The sequence below is a fragment of the Pelodiscus sinensis genome, chromosome 10 (assembly GCF_052426305.1).
Source record: "Pelodiscus sinensis isolate ZL-2025 chromosome 10, ASM5242630v1, whole genome shotgun sequence".
Lineage (NCBI taxonomy): Eukaryota > Metazoa > Chordata > Testudines > Trionychidae > Pelodiscus > Pelodiscus sinensis.
Genome location: NC_143061.1, coordinates 24700001 through 24725429, shown reverse-complemented (window position 1 = coordinate 24725429; position 25429 = coordinate 24700001). Strand labels below are relative to the sequence as shown.

The 25429-nt window shown below is 46.1% G+C and overlaps 1 protein-coding gene and 1 long non-coding RNA gene across 2 annotated transcripts in view; one reads left to right on the top strand and one right to left on the bottom strand.

Moving 5' to 3' along the window:
* The window catches only part of RSRC1 (arginine and serine rich coiled-coil 1), a 362617-nt gene that overhangs the window by 304637 nt on the left and 32551 nt on the right, over nucleotides 1–25429 (top strand). The window lies entirely within an intron of this gene.
* Nucleotides 15486–25429, bottom strand: part of LOC149523858 (uncharacterized) — a 25748-nt gene continuing 15804 nt past the window's right edge. The window contains exon 3 of the long non-coding RNA XR_016350356.1: nucleotides 15486–15956. This is a non-coding gene — a long non-coding RNA (uncharacterized LOC149523858). The remainder of the gene's footprint in view (nucleotides 15957–25429) is intronic.

The window sequence follows — 25429 nt, the reverse complement described above, 5'->3', positions numbered from 1 at the left end:
ATATGTGTACATACTAGAAGTCTCCCCCCCATACATTACATTAGCCTTGTTTCTTGTGCACAAAATGAAGTTATATTAAAGCAAATATGATGATGATGATAAAATAATATGTCTTTTAGCAGTCTGTCACAATATATACTGTACTCCGGAAAAAGGAAAGTTCTATTTGATCCAGATTATTTGATTCATTGTGTTTGTGTCTGCATATTTTTAAATGGATTCTTCTTAAATTTGAATGTTACCTTAAAATCTTGTCAAACAATGGATAAATATAACTTATAATACATTATCTTTGAAAGTCTTCTGCCTTGTTTCATTCAAATGTGGAGTTATATTTTCTAATGCTTATATTTCATGGATGCCATCAGATGGGAGGAATCCTTAGTACAGCAGTTCACATTAATACACACGAGCTCCTCTTATAGTTACGGAAATATTGAGATACATTAGCACCAAAAATTCAAAATTTCATTTTAGCTTTTATATTCTAATTTAGTAAATACAGTTGGCCTTAAAAACCTTCCATTTACTTTTTTTTTTAAGGTTTTGCAGATATGAGCAGGTAGAAAATACTTTAGTATTAGTACCTTACCTAATGGCTTTTAAAAAAAAGGAAACTTTAAAGATGCTTATTGTACTGGATAACTCTGCAGTTCAGTGCATTGTACTACAGTACAGGCAGTCCCCGAGTTACGCGGATCCGACTTATGTCGGATCCGCAGTTACGAATGGGGATTTTCTCGCCCCGGAGGACTGGAGTGGCGGGACGCCTGGTCCCGCCGCCCGCCTCCTCCGGGGCGAGAAAAGCTGCTTCCCGTCTCCCTGGTCTGCTGGGGGAGCCAGCAGACCAGGGAGACGGGGAGCAAAGCGGCGGAGGACCCGGGCCGGACCCACGGTGCTGATCTGGAAGCGCCGTGGATCCGGCCCGGGTCCTCCGCCGCTTTGCTCAGCGTCTCCCTGGTCTGCTGGGGGGGAGACGCAGCTAGTGCCCCCCCCCAGCAGACCAGGGAGACGTGGAACAAAGCCCGGGGCCCGTGGTAGAGCAGGTGGGGCACTGCCGGTTGGTCCCGCAGCACCGCTCCTTGGCGCTACTCGACCAACCCGGCAGCACCCCAGCTGCTCTGCCCCAGGAGTCCTGATTCAGCCGCTGGTGATCAGTTTCAGCAGCGGCTGAATCAGGACGCCTGGGGCAGAGCAGCTGAGGTGCTGCTGGGTTGGTCCAGTAGCGCCGAGGAGCGGCCGCGCTACTGGACCAACCCAGCAGCACCCAAGCTGCTCTGCCCTAGGCGTCCCCAAGTCAGCCGCTGCTGAAACTGACCAGCGGCTGACTACAGGAAGCCCGAGGTAGAGTTGCTCTGCCCCGGGCTTCCTGGAATCAGCTGCTGATCAGTTTCAGCAGCAGCTGACTTGGGGACGCCTGGGGTTCTTAAGTTGAATCTGTATGTAAGTCGGAACTGGTGTCCAGATTCAGCCACTGTTGAATCTGATCAGTTTCACCAGCGGCTGAATCTGGATGCCAGTTCCGACTTACATACAGATTCAACTTAAGAACAAACCTACAGTCCCTATCTTGTACGTAACCCGGGGACTGCCTGTATGTTAAAATATACTTGATTTTCTAGCATTTTTCTAAGAAATACTATATTTTTAGAAGTAAGGTTGAAATCTTTGCTCTTCTTCCAGTAATTGTTCATGTCAATTCCAATTAGGTGTGTGCACACCCATGCTCAGCAGCTGGAAGATTTTTGTATCTGTAGAGTCATCCTGAGTGTTCCTGGATTCACACTTCCATGGCGCTTAATATAGATTATAGAGCCTTGGTGACCTGCCACCACCTCAGTTCCTTCTTACTTCCAGAATAGTAATAGAGATGTAGCCATGTTAGTCTGGTCATGCTGAAACAAAAGACAGGACTATGCAGCACTTTAAAGACTAACAAGATGGTTTATTAGGTGATAACCTTTCGTGGGCCAGACCCACGTCCTCAGATCAAATTGTGGGAGAAAATTAGCATGACCATATATACCAAAGGGATATAATCAAAAAAAGAAAACACATATAAAATAGACAAATCAGATTTTAGAGCAGAGAGGGGATGACGGTGGGAAGTAAGTGTCTGAGATAATAATATTAGAGGTGATAATTTGGGAAGCTATCTTTGTAGTAATGGGTAAGATAATTAGCATCTTTGTTAAGGCCCATTTGTAAAGTGTCAAATTTAAGCATGAGTGATAGTTCAGAGGCTTCTCTCTGAAGTCTTGTGTTAAAATCTCTTTGAAGCAGGATGCATGTAGTCAGGTCATTGAGACAATGCCCATTCTAGTTGAAATGGCAAGAAACTGTTTTTTCTTTGTGAAACTGTCTGTCTGTTTTGTGTGCATTGATACTTTGGCTAAGTGTCTGAGAAGTTTGTCCAATACACATAGCAGACGGACACTGTTGGCACATGATGGCATAAATTATATTTCTGGATGAGCAGGAATATGTGATCTTATAACTGAAATGGTTAGGTCCAATGATGGTGTCAGCAGAGTAAATATGTGGACAAAGCTGGCAACGGGATTTGTTGCAAGGGAAAGTTCCAGGGTTGGTATTAGTGTGGTATGTCCTGTGGTGGTTGGTAAGAATCATCCTGAGATTAGATGGTTGTCTATAAGAGACTATGGGTCTGTCTCCCAGAGCTTCTTGGAGTGTAGTATCCTGTTCCAGTATAGGTTGTAGTTTATTGATAATGTGTTGGACAGGTTTAAGTTGGGGGCTATAGGTGATGACAAGTGGTGTTCTATTGTTGGTTTTCTTGGGTCTGTCTTGAAATAGATGGTTTCTGGGTATTCATCTGGCTCTTTCAATTTGTTTTTTTTATTTCTCCGGGTGGGTAATTGAGGTTTATAAATCCTTGGTAGAGATCCTGAAGTTTCTGGTCTCCGTCAGTGGGATTAGAGCAGATGCAGTTGTATCGAAGGGCTTGGCTGTAGACAATGGATCATATGGTGTGTTCTGGATGGGAGCTGGAGGCATGTAGGTAACTGTATGAGTCAGTGGGTGTTTTGTAGAGAGTGGTATCTAATTTACCATTGGCGATTCATACTGTGGTGTCCAGGAAACGGATCTCTCATGTAGAATGGTCCAGGCTGAGATTGATGATGGGGGGGGGGGGGGAGGTGTGGGTTGTTAAAGTCTCTGTGGAAAGCATCCAGTGCTTCTTGGCCATTGGTCCAGATCATAAAGATGTCATCAACGTAGCATAAGTAGAGAAGGAGTAAAAGGGGATGGGATCTGAGGAAACGTTGTTCTAAGTCAGCCATAAAGATGTTAGTGTACTGTGAGGCCATGCGAGTACCCATGGCTGTGCCGCTGATCTGGAGGTATAAGTTGTCCTCAAATTGGAAATAATTGTGGGTGAGAACAAAGTTACATAAGTCTGCTGCCAGATTGGCAGTGGTATCCTCTGGGATAGTGTTTCTAATTGCTTGTAATCCGTCTTCATGTGGGATGTTGGTGTAGAGAGCGTCTACATCCATGGTAGCAAGGATGGTGTTATCAGGGAGGTTTTGTAGTTTTCTCAGGAAGTCAGTAGTATCTCAGAGATAGTTGGGAGTGTTGGTTGTGTAGGGTTTGAGAAGAGAGTCTACATAGCTGGATAATCCAGAAGTGAGCGTACCTCCAGTGATGGTTTAGTTAGAATGTCCCATAGCTTTTGCCTCAGCACACGTTTTTTGCAGTGTCCGTTGTGCATAGTTGGTTTATTTGTCAGTATGGTGTTTCTTGTTAGTAGTTATAGTATCTTAGGTTTTCCTTTGGGGGGTACCACCGTGTACTCCTGGAACTATGGCATGTTATGAATCACAGGTTTCAAACCCTGCAAGGTCTGCAGCAAGTGCATGCCTAGAAGTGACTTCACTTCATGTTTGAAGTGTCTAGGAAAGAGCCATAAAAGGAACGCTGGAGAGATTGTAAGGGGTTTTCCGTAGAACATTGAAAGGCAGGAATCAGCATCTCAAGATCCTACTGATGGAGGCTTCCCTCCACCCCTGTCAGACCCTGGGTCAGCAAATACGGCACTGAGCACCACCTCCTCTATGCAGAGCACTCTAGCACCATCGACACTGGAACCAGTGCTTAGGGATTCATCTACAAGCTCCTGGCACCACCATGGCTCCCCCTGCAGGCCACAGGTAGGCACCAATGACAATCTCTGGTACTGCAGAAAAAAAATAAGCCCAAGAGGGGCCATGTGAGACCCAAGTTGGACCACACTACCTCAGTCCCATCACCTGGTAGGATCATATCAACTCCTGCACCTGTGGGAGCGGGGGCAATTGAGTCCAGACCCTTTCTGCACTCCAGGCCCATGGAATTGAGAGCTGCAGCTTCCATCCACTCCAGAAGCATTCGAGGTGGCCCAAGACCTGTTGCGCCTTAGAGATCTGTTTTCCCTTCCCAGATGGTATAAATCACCAGCACTTGCCCGTCCTCCAGCACTATCAAAGGGAAAACTGGCTAAGATGCCATGGCAGTCTCTATCCTCTGAGTGCCACTCTCCAGCAAGGGCAATCCAAGTAATAGGAGCCACACCAGTCCCCCAGCCCACATCATGGACTGTTGGCATAGCATCTCTGTGATCCTCCTCCTCGGAGACCTTCGAGTCGGAGACTAACTCATGCCATTCTGAGAGGAGCAGGAGATTGAGATCACAGCGGGACCATAAGCCCTACCCAGCACTCTGGTTTATGAAGTGCAGTGGCCCTTCAGGATGACTTGGACTTTTCAACAAAGCCAGGACAGAGTCAGGCATCACACTCAAAAGCAATATCGGTAGCCTCACGACCAGAAGTATCGGGGGTAGCACAGTTGCTCTCTGACCCCAGGCTTCCAACTCCCATGGCACCAACTTCAGCATTGTCACCGCCTTCAGATATACCATCGGCATCAGTAACAGCATCAACAGCCCCATCACCATCAGCAATGATAACAGCATCCCAGGAACCGCAGGCACTGCAGGACCCCGTTAGTACTGAAGGAAGAGGGCCCTGGAAGAGGTGGCTGCTATCTTCATCTTCCTCCCTAAACAAGGTGGTTTCAGGCACCTCAGTGGTTCCAGCCCTAATGGGCAGCAGGTTTTGCTGCGATTGCTGCAGTGGGTGGTCCAGAGTCTGGGGATCCAGATGGTGGAAGTGGTAGAGGAAGCCAATCCAATGATGGACATCCTTGCTCCTTGGGGCCTGACTGCATTGCCCTGCATTTAATTAAATGCAATCTTGGACACCACAGGCACCCTGTGGCAAACCCCAGCCTCATTGTCCCTTATGGATAAGTGACATGAAAGATGCTATTTTGTGCCATCTAAGGGGTATCAGCATTTATACATTCATCACCCACCAGATTCCCTGGCTGTGGATGTTGTTAACCAATGGGAGTGCCATGGCTACTAGGGACCCTCCTCAAAGAACCAGGAGGCTAAAAAATTAGATCTGTTTAGAAGAAAGGTCTATTGGACCAGTGGGCTGCAGCTCCATATCTCATATGAGAAATTCCTTGTAAGCAGATACCGCCAGAATGCCTGTGGAGCTATGGTCAAGTTTCCAAGTTGGTGCTGTAGAACACCAGTGCTGAGTTCTCAGTACCGGTGGAAGAAGGTGAGCTTCTCACCCAAGCTTCCCTTCAGGCTGTACTAGATTGGGCAGATGTGGTCACTCATGCTATAGTTATATGGGTAGCCACGAGAAGAAACTTCTGGCTGCTACAGGTCTCTGGTCTGCCTTATGAGGTCCAGAAGACCATTTATCAGCTCCCTTTTGAGGGCTTTTTTTTTTTTTTTTTTTTTTTTTAAAGACCGATAATAGACTGCATAGTCTGAAGGACTTGAGACCCACCCTCAAATTGCTGGGCCCTCACAAACCCACCACACTGCAGAAGCACTTAAGGCCACAGCCTCCTCCATGGTTCACAGAACAGTCAAGATGATTCTCAGAAGGGATAATAGGAGTGTCTGAGACCACGCCCATTCTCAGGCTAAGGCTCTGGCCAGCCCAAGCCTGACATAAGGCCAGAAATGCTGGGTGCTCCACATGAATTCTCAGCCCTTTTACCCCTTTCCTGTCTCTCTTTGGGAACCCCTTTCATGATCAGCTCCTTATTCAGGAGGTGCACTTGCTCCTATCTTTGAGGGCAGTGAAAGAGCTTCCTCAGGAGCAGAAGGGCAGAGGCTGCTATTCCTGGTATTTGCTAATACCAAAGACAAAGCTTGCCTCAGGTCCATCCTAGATCTTTGAGATCTCAACAAGTTCATGAAGAAACTGAAGTTTTGCATGACTTCTCTGATTTCCATCATCTCTTCCTGGGATCCAAGAGACTAGTATGCCACCCTTAATTTAAAGGATGCTTATTTTCACATTGCAATCATGCCAACCCACAGAAGGTACTTCAGGTTTGTGATGAACAATCCCCATTACATGTTCATAGTTCTTCTATTCAGCCCATCGGGAGTACTTTTAGTGTTTATCAAGTACATGATAATAGTAGCAGTGTTCCTGCACAGGTGTCCAGTACAGGTGTTTCCATACTTTGATGACTGGCTGATCAGGGGCTGCACAAGTCAACTTCATCAGAGCAATGTTCAGTGAACTGAGCCTTCTTCTGAACATTGATAAATCAACCCTGCCCCTAGTTCAGAGGATAGACTTCATAGAGGTAATACTGGATTCTACACAAGCCAGTGAATACCTCCCAGAAGTGCAATTCTGGACGCCTGGTGATACCATTTAAGGTCTCAGGCTGTTCCCTACCACCAGGAAAATAATTGAGTTAAGCTCCTGCAACATTTGACTGCTTGTGCTTATGTGGTGCAACACACTAGTCTCAGACTTCAGCCCCTCCAACTGTGATTAGCCTTGGAGTATTGGCCGATTTGGGACAGTTGGGACAGTGTCATCATTCTGCCTTGCCCAGTCCTCGACTCCCTACTGAGATGGGTAAACCTGTAGTAGTGTGTGTGTGTGTAAGTCTCTTTCACCAGACCTTAGCCATCCCTTTTACTGGTGATGGGTGCCTCTGCGTTGGGGTGAGATTCACATCTGGGAGACCCCAGGATGAAAGGTTTCTGGTCTTGGATGGAACTGAGAATGGTCCACCAAGCATGTCAGATCTTTCAACACCACTTGACAGGGAAATGTGTATTGGTTATGACAGACAACACCACAGTGATGTTTTATATTAACAGGGGGGTGCATGCTCCTCTTCTCTCTACCAAGAAGCCCCCATGCTGTGGGGCTTCTGTGTAGATCATTTGAAATACCTGGAAGCATTGTACCTCCCCGAAGTACAGAACAAATAGGTACACTATCTCGGCAGGTCAGTTACAATCTGATGAATCTGCATATTCTATTTTTGTACATGTGTCTTTCTTGTATGTGAAAAAAATATGAAGTGTGGATCTGTTTATAATTCTAAATGTGCTAATGAAGGACATGACTGATAACCCCAGAAACTTAATGACTCAGTACTCAGACCAACAACCTGTGAATAGTCTTTTGTTCTGTAAGCTCAAACTGTGGTTGGTCCTAGAAAGACATGTGACGATGCCACCTGGTCTTATTCCATGCGGAGGAGGGTGCTGAACAAAGCATTCCTGCCCTTGGGGAAAGTCTGTTTAAGCAATGGGATGCAATCAGCCTTTGTCTTCAGCTGGCCTTTGAAATTGCCTGGCCCACCCCAAGAGGATACTTGAAAAACTCTGAACATTTTTAGACCAAAGCCAGAGTAAAGATCAGCTCTTACCTGAAGCTTTTACATGAGATGAGAACTGCTGTTTAGGGTAAGAATTTACATGTAACAAGTTTCTTAGTGGATTAGAAGTAGTTAAGGGGAGCTTTAAGTCATTGCACCTTACAGTGTGGAAAATTCATGGCTGACACTGGTGAAGCTTACTTAATCAGACCTCATCAGACAAGTCCTCCTTGACAGTCAAAAGCCATGCATGAGGAATACCTACCAGAGCAAATTCTGGTTGATACAACGCTGTCCATCCCCGATGCCATTTTCATGCCCCTTATTCTGGACTGCCTTCTCTATTCAAACAGCAGGGGCCATCCACAGTAAAGGCAAGCTCTATCCACACTTTGGATACGTGGTCCAGACTGACAGAGCCAAACTTCAAACCACTGGCAATATGTTCTCTGCTGTACCTTTTCATACAAGGTGATGTTTTTGGCAGCTATAACCTCAGCTAGGAAGGTTTCTGAGCTCAAGGCCTTAAAATCAGAGCCTCCTTACACTGTATGCTGTAAGAACAATATTCAGCTCAGGCCACATCCAGTTTTCCTTCCCCAGGCTGTCTTCCAGCTTCATGTCAGCCAGGACATCTTTCTCTCACTTTTCTACCCTAATGCACACTCAAGCATCAGGGAGCAAAAACTTCACTTACTGGATGTTTGCCAAGCGTTAGCTTTTTACATCAAACAAACCAAACTGTTCCAGAAGTCCATTCAGTTGTTTGTTGCAGTAGCAGAAGGAATGAAAGGACTTCCAGTCTCCTCCCAGAGAGATATCATTATGGATCATGTCCTGCATCCAGGAATGCTCTGACCTGACAAAGGTGCCTGCCCCTCTTACCTTAGCACACTCCACCAGGGCACAGACTTCATCAGCAGCATTCCTAGTATATGTTCCAACCCAGGAAACATGCAAAGTCATGACTTGGTCCTCCATTATACATTTACCTTGTATTACACCATTACCCAGCAGGCGGAAAACTATGCAACCTTTGGTAGAGTAGTATTTCAGTCTGCAAACATTTGAACTCCAGCCCCGATCTGCAGAAGTTAGGCTTGGGAATCACATAATTGGAGTGACATAAGCTATCACTTGAAAAAGAAAAATGGTTATTCATCATCTTGTAACTGTTGTTTTTCGAGATGTGTTGCTCATGTCCATTCCAATACCCTTCTTCCTGCCCTGTGTTGGCATAGCTGGCAAGAAGGTGCTGAGGGGGAGATCCACTGTGGAAAGGTGAATTCCTGGAAAAGTCAGAAAATGGATAGAAGGTTGGATAGAGAGTTGTCCAGCCTATGACAGGAAAATACATAGCACAAAGTGGTTAGCATTTCTTTGTGTAAGTATACTATACTTAACTGGCCTTCACCTGACTCCAGGTGATTTACATATAATGCATTCTCCGCTATCTTAAACACATCCTGAAATCAATTGAAGTAATGTGGAATTTAAATCTGTTTTTAGCAAATGGTTTAAGAAGTCCTAATTTCTTTACTGCTTGCTAGGTCAGAATATGAATGTTATTCTTCCTAATTAAATCTTGTGAAGTACTAACTAACTTGGCCACCCCTTTGAGTATGTTACATTTGAGAAGCCTGCAACTGGGACAAGTTTAATTTTCCTAACCCGGGAGCTGAGATCTTTTTAGCATGTATCTGGAAGTATGTAGATGAATTCTCTGATTCATCATTTAATCCATTATTAACACATTGTCTTCTGTAGAATTCTTACAGAACATTTAGACAGACCAAACTTGTTTTTAAAAAGATAGGAACATTAATTATTATAACTATTTGTATCTTGTGTTGCCTTCAGTGAATTTGTTTTATAGACATTATTTTGAAAGTTCTGTTAACAAAAATAAATATATTTACTTGAAAAATCCCACCAAAAACGGGGCTATGGGACACATACCCTTGATTTTTCAGAACAAAAATCCAGTTCTAGTTCATCTATGCATTAAAAAAATCTAAGATTGCCTGTGGCTTGCATAGAGAGTTGGACGATTAAAATACAGTGTCATTTGTATAAATGATTCCTTCAGCTACCTTCTTCACATTGAAATTGTATTGAACAAGACTTAAGTTGTTGCACAATTGTGGGTTTCACCATTGTTCCCCACATTTTTAAAACTGCTGTGTAAAATCACCATTGCTAAGATACCATGCAGAATTATTTTCCTTGTGTTCCTGAGGGCCAAAGCACTGATAACAGTATTGAATCAGTTTCACTTTGCTTGTTCTGGACCAATATTGTACAATGGATCTGTGATACAAACATAATAGAGGAGGTGGAGAGAGAAATAAAGGAGGAATGTGGAATTGAAACAAGACAAATGACAGGGAGCATAATGCCTAGTTATCTAGTTGTAGCACATTCATGTTCAAACGATGCTTGTTCCTTTTCTCACTCCTGATAGCAGGGCCTCAGTACACGGCAAACAACATATACTAAGGAGGAGCAAAGCTGCATCTCATGTTGTATTCTAACTGGTAACTTAGTCCAATTGAAGGGGCAGTATAAGTTGGCAATGAAAGAGCTATTTCTAGCAATCTTTAGCAGAAAGGGAGGGACACCATGATGTATGTGATGCTTTGGGTAAGAATGAATGTAAAGCACTTAGAAAAGATAGATGGGTACTATTGATAACCAAAAAAGAAATGGGAGATTAAAGAAAGATACTGAAGAAGAGGAGAAAAGCAAGAGAGGAGGAGAGAGTAACAAGAATAAAGGAAAAATAACTACAAAATCCAAGCAGAGGGATGAGACAAAGACTTCTTAGAGCAAGAGGGACATTAGTAATATGAATAGAGAAATAGTCTTTTGTTGGATACCAATAAAAAAACCTCAACTGAAATTTTGGCCCTAGAAGAAAAAAGTATCCCTCCCTACATTTGAAAGAGTGAGTAGTGAGAGTAGAGTGTACATGCAGTTGGAGAACAATTGCCCTGATAATCACAAATGAAATTCATTCTACAACAGAAGAGATGTCAATTCCAACAGCTAGAAAGCCACTATTGAACAAGAAATCTGTATCTCTCTCTACCTAGTTTTGGGCTACATTTATACTACAAGCAACGAATCATAGAATCATAGAGCTGTAAGAGACCTCAGGAGGTCATCAAGTCCAACCCCCTGCCCAAGGCAGGACCAATCCCAACTAAATCAACCCAGCCAGGGCTTTTTCAAGCCGAGACTTAAAAACCTCTAGGGATGGAGATTCTACCACCTCCCTAGGTAACCCATTCCAGTGCTTCACCACCCTCCTAGTGAAATAGTTTTTCCTAATATCCAACCTAGAGCTCTCCCACTGTAACTTGAGACCACAGCTCCTTATTCTGCCATCCATCACTACTGTGAACAGCCTTTCTCCATCCTCTTTGAAACCTTCCTTGAGAAAGTTGAAGGCTGCTATCAAATCCCCCCTCACTCTTCTCTTCTGCAGACTAAACAAACCCAGATCCCTCAGTCTCTCCTCATAGGTCATGCGCTCCGGCCCCCTAATCGTTTTGGATGTGATTTCCAGTTTGCACAGATATATGCTGCATGCTAGCTGTCATCTGAGTTAGCATGTTAAATAGCCATGATAGTTTGGCACAGATTGGTCATCTTACATACAAACCTGCCTGAAGCCCATAAGAATGTACTCAGGGTGGCTAGTCTGTGCTGTGACCACCCATACCACTGCAGCTACACTACTATTTTTAGAGGGGTAGCTGGGCTGAGAGCATAGGTGAATTTAAATCACACCCCTAGCTTGTAGTGCAGAGGTAATCTTGGACATGATGTTCTCCCAATCTCCACCTCAACACAACTCTCATATTCTCAGACATAAATACACATTTGTTTTATCAACAAGAAAGAATGAAAGGTAAACCCATTCTAAAATAAGCCATTTGTCTCCACTTTACTTACCCTTCCTTTTTGTCAGTTGAGAGGCCATATAACTTGGGAGGGGAGGGGAAACCTACAACCCATCTCTTTGAAATAAGGCACTATGCGAGGGTTAGAAATAACCCTGCTGTGTAAAATCATAGCAGGTCATAGTCAGAGACTGACACAGTATCTATGCCGTTGATTTATGCACAAGTTTTGCCTTTATTGAGTTTGATGATTATCCAACAAATTTGCCCTCAGAATTAGACATTTAAAAACCAGTGATTTCAATAGTGCGGGTCTAAACCCCTATTGCAGAGTACTCCCATTGTTAGCATAGTGAAGGAAAAATAGGCTTTATTACTAAGATTTTACATATTTGCTTTTTCCTCAAGCCTCAAGTATCATGCACTATTGACATAATAAGGCTTATTCTGTTCGTTCATTATTTCATTTAAATTCTGAGGTTTGGTCTTTAAATTTCCATTAATTTGCAGTGTTTGGTTTGTTGAGGTTTTCATTTGTGAGCTCTTGGGTATTAGTTACACAAATATTGATGTGTAGCTTTGGCCTGTTAGCTATCAATTGAAATCAGAAAATCAATAGACTTAATAGCTCCTCATTACACAGTTGATGCATTTGCAAGACTGAATTGAGAACTATCAGTGAATAATCAATTCAGTCAAAAACTATTATCTGATCACAGCCAGAAATGGCTTCATAATAGATGGGTGTATTTCTAGTTGAGTGTAATATAACCATAGCATTTTTAAAAGACAAAATAAAACCTGTTTTTTGTTTCTTTTGTATGCTAATATTAACTTAGATCTTTGGGCGAGGAGGAAGCTTTTATAACATGGACACAAATTAGTGGAAAATGACAGTTTATAAGATTAGGTGTGACTGAATTTATAGCTCATGTGGTTACGGTATGCTGGACTATGACCTACATGCCTGCACAGGAACGTAAAAGCTATCTGCATTGCAAGTCATAGTGCTAAGTGAAAAGCAGCCTCTGTTGGGTCACTGCAAGTAAAAAATCAGAAGTAGTAGCTCTGTCCACCTAGAGCACACCAGGCAGCACAACTGAGACACCATAGTGGGGCAAATAGGCTACTTCTCATATGGAGTAACCAGACAACTAGACATGGCCCCTTGCTATGAATTAAAAGTGAACTCACAATTTTAGGACTGAACACATTGATGCCTGCTGGATTATGTCTTCCTGCTCTTCTCCCCCCATCCTTCCCAACATTAATGGCAATGTGTAAAGGATTGGAAGCTTTGTTTACCAGGATTTTGTTAGTTTGTCTCAGCGTTACTTTTCATTATTTAAATATAGGGTTCTTATTTCATTGCTTTTTAAAGAAAGTGGAAAAAAACTCAACACCAAAGGCAAAAAATACATTTATGCTTCTGAGATTTAAGTTTCTCAGATAAATGTATATCAAAGTCCCTTCAAGCCCATGGCTTATCAGGCTGATGCAGTGAAGACACATCACTTTCACAGCCAACAGCACACAAGGGAATGATGTGGCCAGCATAACATCTGTCCACCTTTGACTGCCCTAACCAGATGAATCAGATACCTTTTTTTCCTGCATGGTGAACTAGAGGTGGCCTTTTCAGCATGAGGTCAAGCAAGTCACAGACCTACAGGAATATAGCCTGGCACTTTAACCACTCAGTCACCACACATCTAGGATAAATGCTACCTTTTTGGTTTTTTTCAAAGAAGCCTGTAGTATTTACATTGTCATTTTAATGGGTATAGCTTCCTGTAAATAATCACAGCATTGTGTCTACCTCAAAATCATATGATAGTGAATATCCTCCAGTGTCCAAATATATGTTTAAAAGTTCCAGTGCCAGGCTTTATTTTCCTTTATAACAATCATTTATTTGTAGAGGTCATCCATGCAGAACATAAAAGCTGTCTCTACTGGCTTTGTAAGAGCAGTTAATTTCCTAGAATTTTGTATAATGCTGTTGCTGAGGTCTGCGATTCTGGCGTACGAACAAGGGACTAAATAAAACAGTCATGGTAGTTTCCGTTCCATTAGAAACACAAGAAGCAAATCAATTTGCAAATAGAAAATGACTAAGTTGACAGAGTAAAGATTTTTTCCCAAGATTGCAAGTCAGTAATATAAATTTTTTACAAATTTTATATAGTGTCCTTTAACAACGGAATTGAAAAGAATTTTTTTTACAATTTTGCATTTAGTGTGAAAGTTTGTAAATACTGGCAAAGAGTTTTGTTTGTGTTCCATTTTTTAAGATGCTCAGCTATTTTTTGCACAATTTTGTGCCATTACAATATAGATCCTACAAAGTTCTCTTCAGTAAAGAAAGAAAATTGTGGATCTGATATATTTCAGTTGTACAATATTAGCAGAAAAAAGCCTTGAAGTAGATCACTAATTTTAAAACTGTTTTATGTACAAACCAGAAAATGACATTACAGTTTTGAAGTGCATGTAGAATTTTGACTCTGGCAATTGTTTGAAGAGACTGCTTAGTGTCCACTTAACCATTCATAGTTCATGCATTAACATTCCTTACTATCGTGCTTAATTGCTCATTTTTTTAAATCTTTTTGTTTAACCAATGGAATTAATTATAGAGAACAAATAGTACATCACTTTCATAGTTTTCCTTTTTATGTTGATACACTGTGGTGGCAAACCAATATGTCCCCCGTCTCAAAATCAGAACAATTTCTGCCTAGGTACCCGTGTGAACTTTCTAGAGTTTGAAGGCCTTTTTGGAAATGTGAAAACTTCCAGCTGAAAATTAATGGAAATCACTGAGTTGCTGTTAAAAGAATTATAAATTAACCCAATTATTTCCTGACTTTAGTAATATGATGGCTTTACAATAAGAAACTCTTAAAGAGCTATGAGTAAAAAAACTACAGACATCTTTCAAGGTTATTTAGCTACCTATTAGTTATGTAAGTGTACCCAAAGCAGTTAAATTTTCTAATTGGGCATCAAGCAGCTACAGAGAAACCTGTAAAGCCAGAAGTGTCCGAATGTCAGTGCTGACCAGGTAGATGTATATTTAGTTTTATGTATATCATTGTACTGAAAACTATAATGTATAATTATAGTTCCTTTCATATGAAAAAAGTTTAATGTAAGGCTATATACAAAACATTTAGTTCTGAAGTGTGTAAAATCAATTAATCATTTACAGACAGAAGAGTCCAGTCTGCCTCACTTGAATCCCAAACTTGCAGAAACCTAAGCATTTGTTTAACTTCATGTACATGCACATTGAATTTAATGGGATGGCTTATGTGCATAAAGTTAAGTACATGCCTAAATGTGTGCAGGATCCAGGGCCTTATTTGTGATCTAATATTGTTACTCTCATTGGTCTTTCTTTATGAAAATGTTTTGTCACCTTTCTTCATTTTTAATAAATATTTTTACTATTCTAAAAATAAAACAAGGTTTATATAAGTAAGGAGAAAATTTCGTGTGACCAGTTGTCCTAAAAGTATGCACGGGGGAAAGCACACTCCAGTATATTTTTTTAAAATTTAATTTACGTTTTCATTCCTTCACATGGAAGCATTAAAATATTTTCCCCACTCCTTAGTCTGTCCTTATCGTTTAAAATAGCTGAATTCCCAAGGCCCCTATTCTACACAGTAAAACCACTTCACAAGAGGGTTGAATGGCAACTACCCTAGAATTAAGTATAACCTTAATTTTGCCTTCCAAATGTCAGATCCTTGTTTGAAACAAAAAATCATAATATACCCAAAAAGGTGGAGGTGAATAGTGCCCAGTCGTGAAGCCTAAAATGTTTTAATGATGTCTGAAAAATTTAAGAAAAGGAAAACATTTACACCAGAGGAAAAAAGATAAGAAATCTATTGCAGTGGGCAGGGAGATGCAACAGTAAACAGAAAATATATTTCATCCTGAAAGAAATCAAATAAATGTGAACAAGCACATAAGACCAACAAACTGATTATACAGACTTCCTGAAAATGCTTTAAGCCCTGGAGAAGGAAACGGCAGTTTGAGAGTAGTCTGGTCTTCACAACTGATGATGTAACACTGATAAACCAAACCTATAACCCTGTATCTTTGAGTGATGGTCCTTATGTGTATATGAGCGCCATGTGTCAGTGACCAGAATTTCTTCAAAGCAGCATCCATTGACTGGCACAGGCACAATAACTCCCTTCTTGACCGAGGTTATGAGGCAATGGAGGTTGATGCTTCTCCAATTCCTTCTTACTATTGCTCAGGCCTGAGTCAGAATTAGGGCCCACGTTGTTACTGCAGAACCTGTAAAATGTAATTGTCAATCATTTATATCTTAACTTAGCAATTCTAGTTGGTATATAGCTTACGGGTTAGCATTGCTCTCTTCTCTTCCCCTCCCCCCCTTTCCCCAGTCTCAAGAAAATCCTCCCCAGTCCCAGAATTATGTCCAGGGACCTGGGATTCAAGAACTGTCTCCTGTGCTTGCTCCTTCTCCTGTGACAAGCATCACTGATGTCTGTGCTGTCTGGGTAAGGTGCATATTTCTGCAAAGTGTAGTATCTGTAAATCCTTCCCACCCATAACTAAAGAAGCCCAAGAGGTCCTACTGAAAAATCTTCTTGTTGGAAGTGCCTTTGAGGAGTCAGCCTTATAGATCAGTCTCACCCAAGCAGCAGGGCCATTCCAAGCATGAGCCTTGGAGTTGAGCCCTTAACATTGATGGCTAAGGATTCATGACAAAGGACTCTCCAGGAGATTGAGACACTTGCATGGGCATAAAGACAGATCCCCACAGTGGACTGTCCAGAAGAAAGAGGACTATATCAAAAGACACTAATGGATTGGTAAAGCACGTCTGCAGGGTCCACATCCACACTTAGTCTGTGACAGTATATTGCAGGGTAGCTTCACATCCCAGCTTGCCATGAACAAAAAGTTCGTGTAGACAAGCCCTAAAGTAAAAAGTTTCCACTAACTGCCCAGTTTGCGATGAGCAGTGTATGATTTTCCAGAATGTTTAGCACTTCACACATTTATAGCACAGCTTCCATTGATTTGAGTGGCAGCTGTGAGTACTCAGCCCTTCTGCAAATAAGATCCAAAGTTGGATACCTAGAAACTAAAACACACAAATCAAAGGTCATATGGACAACCACACTTCTGTATTTCCTAACTTTAGAGTTCTTGGCTTTGTAACATCAATAATGTTGTTTGAACGTGGGTTTTTAATGTACAAATTCCTAAAAAATCTAGGTTTTAGATATTTAAAAAAAAAACAGAAACTATACCATGTAGCTTCATACTGATAGCACATGGTTCATCACCAGGGCTGGACCATTTAGATCTCCTGCACAGATCTCTGACACTTTCATTAATCCTTCCACAGACATCAATGTACAGTTAAAAGCAACTATGAGACAGCATTGGTTTCCAGTCCTCATAAACTTCCTTCCTCAAAGGGTGTGTCTAGACTGGCAAGATTTTGCGCAAAAGCAATTGCTTTTGCGCAAAAACTTGCCAGCTGTCTACACTGGCCGCTTGAATTTGCACAAGAACACTGACTTTGTAATGTACAAAATCAGTGCTTCTTGTGCAAATACTTTCACACTCGCGTTCGGGAAAAAGCCCTCTTGCGCAAGAATACTTGCACAAGAGGGCCAGTGTAGACAGGGAAGAACTGTTTTGCGCAAAAAAGCCCCGATGGCTAAAATGGCGATCGGGGCTTTCTTGCACAAAATCACGTCTACACTGGCCATGGATGCTTTTGCGCAAAAGCATCCGTGCCAATCTAGATGCGATTTTGCGGAAATACTTTTAACGGAAAAACTTTTCCGTTAAAAGTATTTCCACAAAATCATGCCAGTCTAGATGCAGCAAAACTTTTTGGTGAGAGATGGGTAGCATTTTGTGCAAGTACAAGAAAGCTGTTGTAACCAAAAGTTCACCCAGCCATCTTGCACTCATTTAAGTCCTGTTGTCCATTCTGGAGAAGCTCCCCTGGCACCCAGTTTCAACAGGGAAAACAGCATGAATGATCCTGTTGTTGAAGCACCTAGTTTCTTGCTCTGCTAAAGACAGTATACTGCCATCTGTGTTAGGGCAGTACATGAAAGATGTATGCACCTGCTCTACCAATGGAAAACCAAGTATTTGCCACAGTGCATATGTGGAGACCTCCAAGCCATTGAACACTTTGTGAACAAATGCTCCCATCTTTCATTCCAGGCAAAAATACATTCTGCATCTCCTCAAACCTTCAAATGGATTCCAGAGCTTTTTATTAACTAGTAAATGTTATTTCCATACAAAAGTAGTAGTAGTAGACTGGTATTTCATCCCAGGCCAAATTTCTCCTCCAGCTAGTCTCAGTTTCAACTCATGATCCTCAGTCTCTTTGCTCAGCTGGTCCCAGTTCTCCCTCCTATACCACAGCTCCTTGTTAAATCAGTCTTTCCTCTCTCACTCCTGCATCTTCGTTCTCTCCACACACACACTGGTTCCTACTCCCAGTTCCCACCCCCACCACTTCTCCAGCTCCCCATCCAGTCTGCCCCCCTATGGCCCCTAGTCCTTTGTCCCTATGCCAGTTCCCTCATCAGCGCCTAGTCCCTTTCTCCTTTCCCAACCAACCCCAGCAGTCCGTCCCCCCCTTAACTCCCAATCACAGTTTGCTTGTGCTTTCCTGTCCAGTCAGTTTTACCAGACTCCTTGTCCCATTCTACTCCTTTTTTCCCCCCATCACCCAAAATTGGCTTCCCCCTCTTCCCCCGCCCTCCCCCCCGGTGCTTCTGTTGCATTTGACTCAAATTGCTTTCTCGTCTATGCTACCTGGGCATTATCACAGGATTATTGAGTGCTCCCTCCTCTCTTAGAGTATGTTTAGACAGTGGCACTATTTCAGGATACATCTGGTATCCTGAAAGAGCATTCTCCATGTCTTAGCAACAAGCCCGTTATTTCAAAATACATTTGAAATAATGGGCTGCTGATTCTGACGTCCTGGTAACCTTGTTCCATGAGGATTAAGGGACTTGTGGCATAGCGATCTATTTCAAAATTTGGCACTGTATAGACAGCACAAAATTTTGAAATAGACTATCTCAAATTGTGTACCTTATTTCAAGCTTTGTGGGGCTGTATAGATGTACCCTAAGGGTGTGTCTAGACTACATGCCTCCGTTGATGGAGGCATGTAGATTAGACAGATAGGCAAAGGGAAATGAAGCCGCGATTTAAATAATCGCAGCTTCGTTTAAATTTACATGGCTGCCGCGCTGAACCGACGAACAGCAGATCAGCTGTTTGTCGGCTCCGCGCGCTAGTCTGGACGCGCTGCGCCAACCTGAAAGCCTTTTATTGACATCCCCCTTATGCCTCGTAAGATGAGGTTTACAGGGGATGTCGATAAAAGGCTTTCATTTCGACAGGGGAGCATCCAGACTAGCGCCCGGAGCCAACAAACAGTTGATCAGCTGTTTGTCGGTTCAGCGCGGCAGCCATGTAAATTTAAATGCAGCCGCGATTATTTTAAACACGGCTTCATTTCCCTTTTTTGAATACACAAATCTACGTGCCTCCGTCGACGAAGGCATGTAGTTTAGACGTACCCTAAGTGTCAGTGCCCAATCCTATCCTGGCCAGGAGCAGTTACAGGGAAGGCCTGGTTTTGCCCTTTACCCCAGGTCTGGAGCATGCTCAGTTGTTCTGAGGGACAATACAGGCCATACTTAAAAGCGAGTGAAGCAAAGTATCCCAAACAAGATCAGATAAAGTATTTTTATTGCATCACAGTGACACTTTCCTCTATCCCACTAAAGGTACTGAGTTACCCTTCTGCATTAGAGGGAAAACTTTGCTGGTGATGTGTCTTCTCTCTGCCAGACTTCTCTGTCTGCTTCACTAGCAAACATTCAGGCTCAACAATCTTGTTTTGGAATTACATCCAATTAGTGAATCACAGTTCTCAAGTTCTCTAGTGTCCAGTCCCTCTCACTAGACAGTTACAAATTGAAATTCATTGCCCACGAAAGCTCATGATACCATCTACATGTTTTGTTAGTCTTTAAATTGCTACCAGACTATTCGTCGTTTAAGTTTTTCCTGTTACAGTCTAACTCGGCTACCTCTCTGAAACTTTAGTACACACACTAATTAAGCTTGCTGAGGACTCATTTTGTATTTCAATATAACAGTGAGATGGTTTACAGTAAAACCAAAAATAAGTTTATTAATAAAAAACAGACATGCATGTGATTTTAAGGAGAGAGAACAGAAATAGAAAATGATTACAAACAATACAAAATAAAACACATTTTTCAAGTATTTGAGACTTAACTTTAGCATGCTACAATCTGTGCCAAAACAACTTTATCACTTGCATCAAGCCATCAGCATCTGCAGCCTTTCTAGCAAGATCCAGTGCTCATCATATATATAGTAGCCCAGTGTCTCTGAGTCTGTAATGCTGAAATGGTGGCCCGTGCTGCATGGGGAGTGCGGGGCCCAAACGGTCGCTTGTGCCGCTTGCTCCCCCACGCGGCGGCCCGGCTGAACGGCGCAGAAGTCAGCCGAGCGCCACAGCGGGAGGCGAAGGCGAGCGGGGTGGTGACATGCGGTGTGACAGCAGCTCCAGGCCTTGGCCCCTGGCCATGAACGTCACTACCCTGCCCCCCTTTGCCTCCCGCCGTGGCGCTTGGCTGACTTCTGCGCCACTCAGCCAGGCTGCCGCGTGGGAGCAAGTGGCGCAAGTGACCGTTTGGGCTCAGCACCCCCTATGCAACACGGGGAGTGCGTAGCCCAAACGGCCATTTGGGCTCCGCGGTCCCTCGAGTGAGAGGCTGGAGGGGGAGAAGAAGTGAAAGAGAGAGAGGCAGGAGGCAGAGGAGAGCTGAGAGAGGGGGAGGCAGGAAGAGGAGGAGAGAGACGGAGTGAGAGACCGGAGGCTCGGGAGAGGAGAGACATGGAGGAGAGACATGAAAATCTCGTCTTATGATGGGCTAACTGGCTAGTAGAATTAGAGAATTCATAACGACCCTCTGTCCCCTGTGTGATGGAGTTCTCTGCTCTTTTTTATTGTCCAGTAACCCTTTGAAAGGTATTCTTTAGAAAGGAAACTAAAAGTTCCTCTCCTCTGCTGGAGTATAAATGCCATGTTGTCATCCTCATCCTCTGGTTTGTTTGGTTGGTTTTTTTTTGTTGTTGTTGTTTTTAAATATGGCCTGATTACCTTAGGTGATTACCTCTGGCCTCACTTTGCTCAGTTTATAATTGTAGACACTATTCCTTTGTCAATGACAAACTTGTTTATACACCAGGGCTGTGTCTACACTGGGCCACTTTTCCGGAATAAGCTGCGAGCTGTCTACACTGTCCGCTTGAATTTCCGGAAGAGCAATGACACTCTACTGTACAAAATCAGCCACTATTCCGGAAAAGCTACGCTGCTCCCACTCAGGCATAAGGCCTTATTCCGGAAAAGCTTTTCCGGAAAAGGGCCAGTGTAGACAGCTTTTCCGGAAAAGCAGAAGAAACGGAAAAAAGCGGTTTGGATGCCGGGAGACCCCGTAGGAGCCCCGGACTTCCTGGTAACCCAAGCTCTTAAAGAGCTCGGAGGCTGCTGGGCACCCATGGCAGGAGCCTGCCGGAGAGCGTGCTGCTTCAGCTCTGCCACGTGCCGCTGTGCTGCCCAACAGCCACATCTCAGCCCAGCATGGCAGCTCCGGGTGGTGAGCCACCTGCACCCGCAGGGGAGGAAGCCCCCAGGGGCCGTAAACGCTGGGCCCCATCCTGGACCCCCAGGGAGCTGGAGATCCTCCTGGACCTGTGGCAGGAGGAGGAGGGTCTCCACGACCTGCAGTCCCGCCACCGGAATGCGGACCTTTACAGGTGGCTGGCACAGAACCTGGCGCAGCAGGGACACCCCGGCCGCAACTGCGAGCAGGTGCGCTCGAAGGTCAAAGAAGTGCGGCTGGGGTATGTGCGGGCCACTGAGGGTAGGGGGGCAGGACCCGATGCCTGCCCCTATTATGACCGGCTGAATTCCTTTCTGGGCCAGCCAGCCCCTCAAGCCTCAGCTGTCCCTGTGGACACCTGCCAGCGCCCCTCCATCAACCGTCCCACCAAGCCAGGGGAGGGAGAGGACAGCGCCAGCGCGTCCGGCAGTGAGGAGGACAGCATTGCCACCGCCCAGCAGGCCCCCTCCAGCAGCTCCTCCGAGGCCGAGGCCGGGGAGGAACCCACTGGTGAGTGTGTGCAGTTTGCACTCCCAAAGGGCAAGGGGTGGGGGGGGGGATCCAGGTGCCCGGAGGGAGGAGGGGGAGAGCATGTCACTCAGGCCACGTGAGCTGCACGCTGCATAGCATGAGGCAGCAAGCAGCACGTGCAACCACGTGCAGCCTGGTGACCAAGCGGCATGTGGCCGTGGCAGGCAGCTGCAGGGCACGCCTGGGACCGTGCTGCTCACACACATTCGGTGGGACCAGGGGAAAGGGTAGATGCCGGCTGGAACCGGCCAGGGCCCCAGGGACTCAGCTCAGAGCCTGCAGCTCCGCCAAGGGTGCAGCACGGAGAACGGCACACTGTCCCATGCCTTGCTGTGAGGCACAGCCAGCTGCTATTGGGTACACCGCAGCGTCACGGTCCTGTGACCGTGGACCCCACCGAGCCCCTCGCCTGCTCCCGCTGCCTTGGCTGCCTCCCCGAGGGAAGTCCCCACTGTGGCCACACATGTCCCTGGGTTACCGGGCTTGTGGGAGGGAGAAGGGCCCCTGAGTTTTGCTGCAAGGATGGAACATCCCCCCACCCAGTCACTCTTCTGGTTCCGTCCAGGAAATATCCCACGCGAGGGGATCTGAGAGCCCAGACCCGCCTCTGCCAGATGTGCTCCCAGGCACTGCGTGGGATGCATCTCGCTCCCTGTCAAACACCAGTGATTAGCCCAAAGCTTTTCACAGTCTCCACCGGCAGGGAGTTCCACAGGTGAATGCAGCACAAGCACCCTCCCACCCTCCACGGGGCCAGGATACAGACCGGTGCTTACAATACTGGAGGGAGGACCCTACTCCAGGGGCGGTCCTCCTTGCAAACATACAACACGGGGGCAGGAGGGGAACCGAGTGGGCCCAAGCCACACAACTGTGGGGTCACCTGGGCTCAAGGGTGGAGGGCATGCGGTGTGGGGACAGTGGACGGCCTGCCTGACTGACCCATCCTTTCTTCTCTTCCCTGCAGCGGGACCAAGCACAAGACCCTCGACTCCAGCAGCAGCGGCACCCCCAGCTGGCCAACCCCGGAGGCGGAGGCACAGGCTCTGACAGAGGGACAAGCTGCTTCGCCGGCACGTTAACACCGTGGAGGCAATCCAGGCCTCCATCGCTGAGCGGGTGCAGGGGGACCTGCAGTGGCGGCAGGAGGGCTGGGCTGCCTTCCTCGACGAGTGCCGAGGGATGCGCGCCACTATGGACACGCTGATGGCACATGTGCATGCCATTCATTATGGCATGGGCGGAGCCCAGGCCCCCGCCATCCCTCCCGTAGCACAGCCCATGCCCCCTCCTATCCCAGCTCCTGCCCCTGCCCCTGATCCTGCTCCTGCCCCTGCCCACCTCCCCAGCCACCTCCGCGTGCAGCCTGTCCTGACGTGGTCTGCCCAGCGTGGGCAGGCCAGCCTCCGGAGGAGCACTCGCAGGGGCCGCCCATCCCAGTAACTGCCTGCCCTCCCTGTCACAGTTGAAGGTCTCCCCCCCCCCCCCCCCCCCCGTCCCAGTTGAAGGTCTCCCTCCCCCCCCCCCCCCATAAATAAACAGTTCTCTATTTTGCTATTCATTCCTGTGTTGGTTATTGTGTAACTCTAGTTCGTGTAAGAAATGATGTGAGATGCCAAGTAGCCACTTAACTTTAACATGGTTGCAAACTGTGGACAACAAAATCTGTACTATATCACTGGGGGGGACCCTTCTTAAGTGGTCAGTGGTGCATAAATAAATACTGAGACTTTTCAGTAAAATGTAAACCACAAACTATATTTACATAGCTAACAAACTAGCAAGAACGGTTACAAGATGCACACTACAGATAATTAAACATAGTCTAGGCGCAGGGAGGACAATTGGGTAGTGTTGCTGGCCATCTCAATCCTTTGGTCCTTCCGGGCCTCAGGAGAGGAACAGCCAGGAGATCCCTCGACGGAAGATGACTGGAATCAGGTACGCTGACTTCAGCCTTCCGCACGAACCCCGCATCTTCGTGGCTGTTCTTCGGGACAGGCGATGGTGGCCTAAACCCTAGCCTAAGCTAAAAAGAAAAACCCTAACTAAGCCCGACGCACCCGACGAACAGTCACGATGACGGCCGATGTGCTTTGACCCGACGCTTTACAATTGGGGGGGAGGTAAGGGGAGGGGGTGAGGAAGGGTAGGGGACGAGCGGGTGTAGTCTGGGGAGACCCAGGCAACCCTACTACGGGGCTTGGGCAAACATGTCCACCAGGGCCTCTCTGATGCGCACCGCATCCTGGCACGCCTGGCGGACGGCAGCTGTGTCGGGCTGTTCCAAGGTCTGTGCCTCGGCTGCCATCCATGAAGGGAGGAAGGCCTCCCCACTGCGCTCTACAATGTTGTGGAGCACGCGGCCAGTACCTCCGTTGCATTCTGCTCACCCATCTCGAGATGGGTGAGCAAGCAACGGAAGCGGGCTTTTCAACGTCCAAAGGCCAGCTCCACTGGGTTTCGGGCCCGGTTGAGGCGGTCGTTGAACCGGGCCCGGTTCTGGTCCGGCTGCCCTGTGTAGGGCCGCGTTAGCCAGGGCATCGGGGTAGGCCACGTCCCCGATGACGCAGATGGGCATAGGCACATCCCCGACAGTCAAGTCCCGCCGGGGGAAGTAGGTGCCCGCATCCAACCTGCGAAACAGTCCAGAGTTCCGGAGGATGTGGGCGTCGTGTGCCCAGCCGGACCAGCCCCCGTAAATGTTCACGAAGCGGCCCCGGTGGTCCACGAGGGCCTGCAGAACAATGGAGCAGTATCCCTTGCGGTTCATGAAATGGCCCACTCGATGCTCCGGGGCCCGGATGGGGATGTGGGTGGCGTCCAGGGCTCCCCCGCCGTTGGGGAACCCAAGGGCAGCGAAGCCGGCCATGGTATCATCCACGTCACGCAGGCGGATGATTTGCGGGAGCAGGACGTCATTGATGGCGTGGACGACCTGCAGAAGGGTGCAGAGAAACACAAGGGAACACATCATATACGGCAGGGGTGAGTGTGCGCTCCTTTGGGCCCCCCCCTTGATTCTCTCTCTCTCTCTCTCTCTCACACACACACCCACCCACCCACCAGGGCCCCCCTCGCTGCACGCCCCCCCCCACCGGGCCTGTGCAAGGGAAGGACGGCCCAAACCCCTGGGCGACCCAGCCGAGAGTCTTGGCTGTCCCTGGGCCTGGAGTGCAGCACCCTCCCCCCATCCTACTCCCCCTGGGACTTACCTCCATGACAATCACTCCGACGGTTGATCTTCCCACCCCGAACCGCTGGGCCACCGAGCGGTAGCTGTCCGGTGTGGCCAGCTTCCAGAGCGCGATGGCTACCCTCTTCTTCACGGGGACGGGTGCCTGCAGCCGGGTGGTGGCTCTCTGGAGCATGGGGGTGAGCCAGGTGCACAGCTGCAGGAAGGTCTGCTGTCTCATCCGGAAATTCTGGATCCACTGGTGGTCGTCCCATAGTCCGAGGACCACCCGGTCCCACTAGTCGGTGCTGCTGTCCAAACTCCAGATGGGCCTGTCT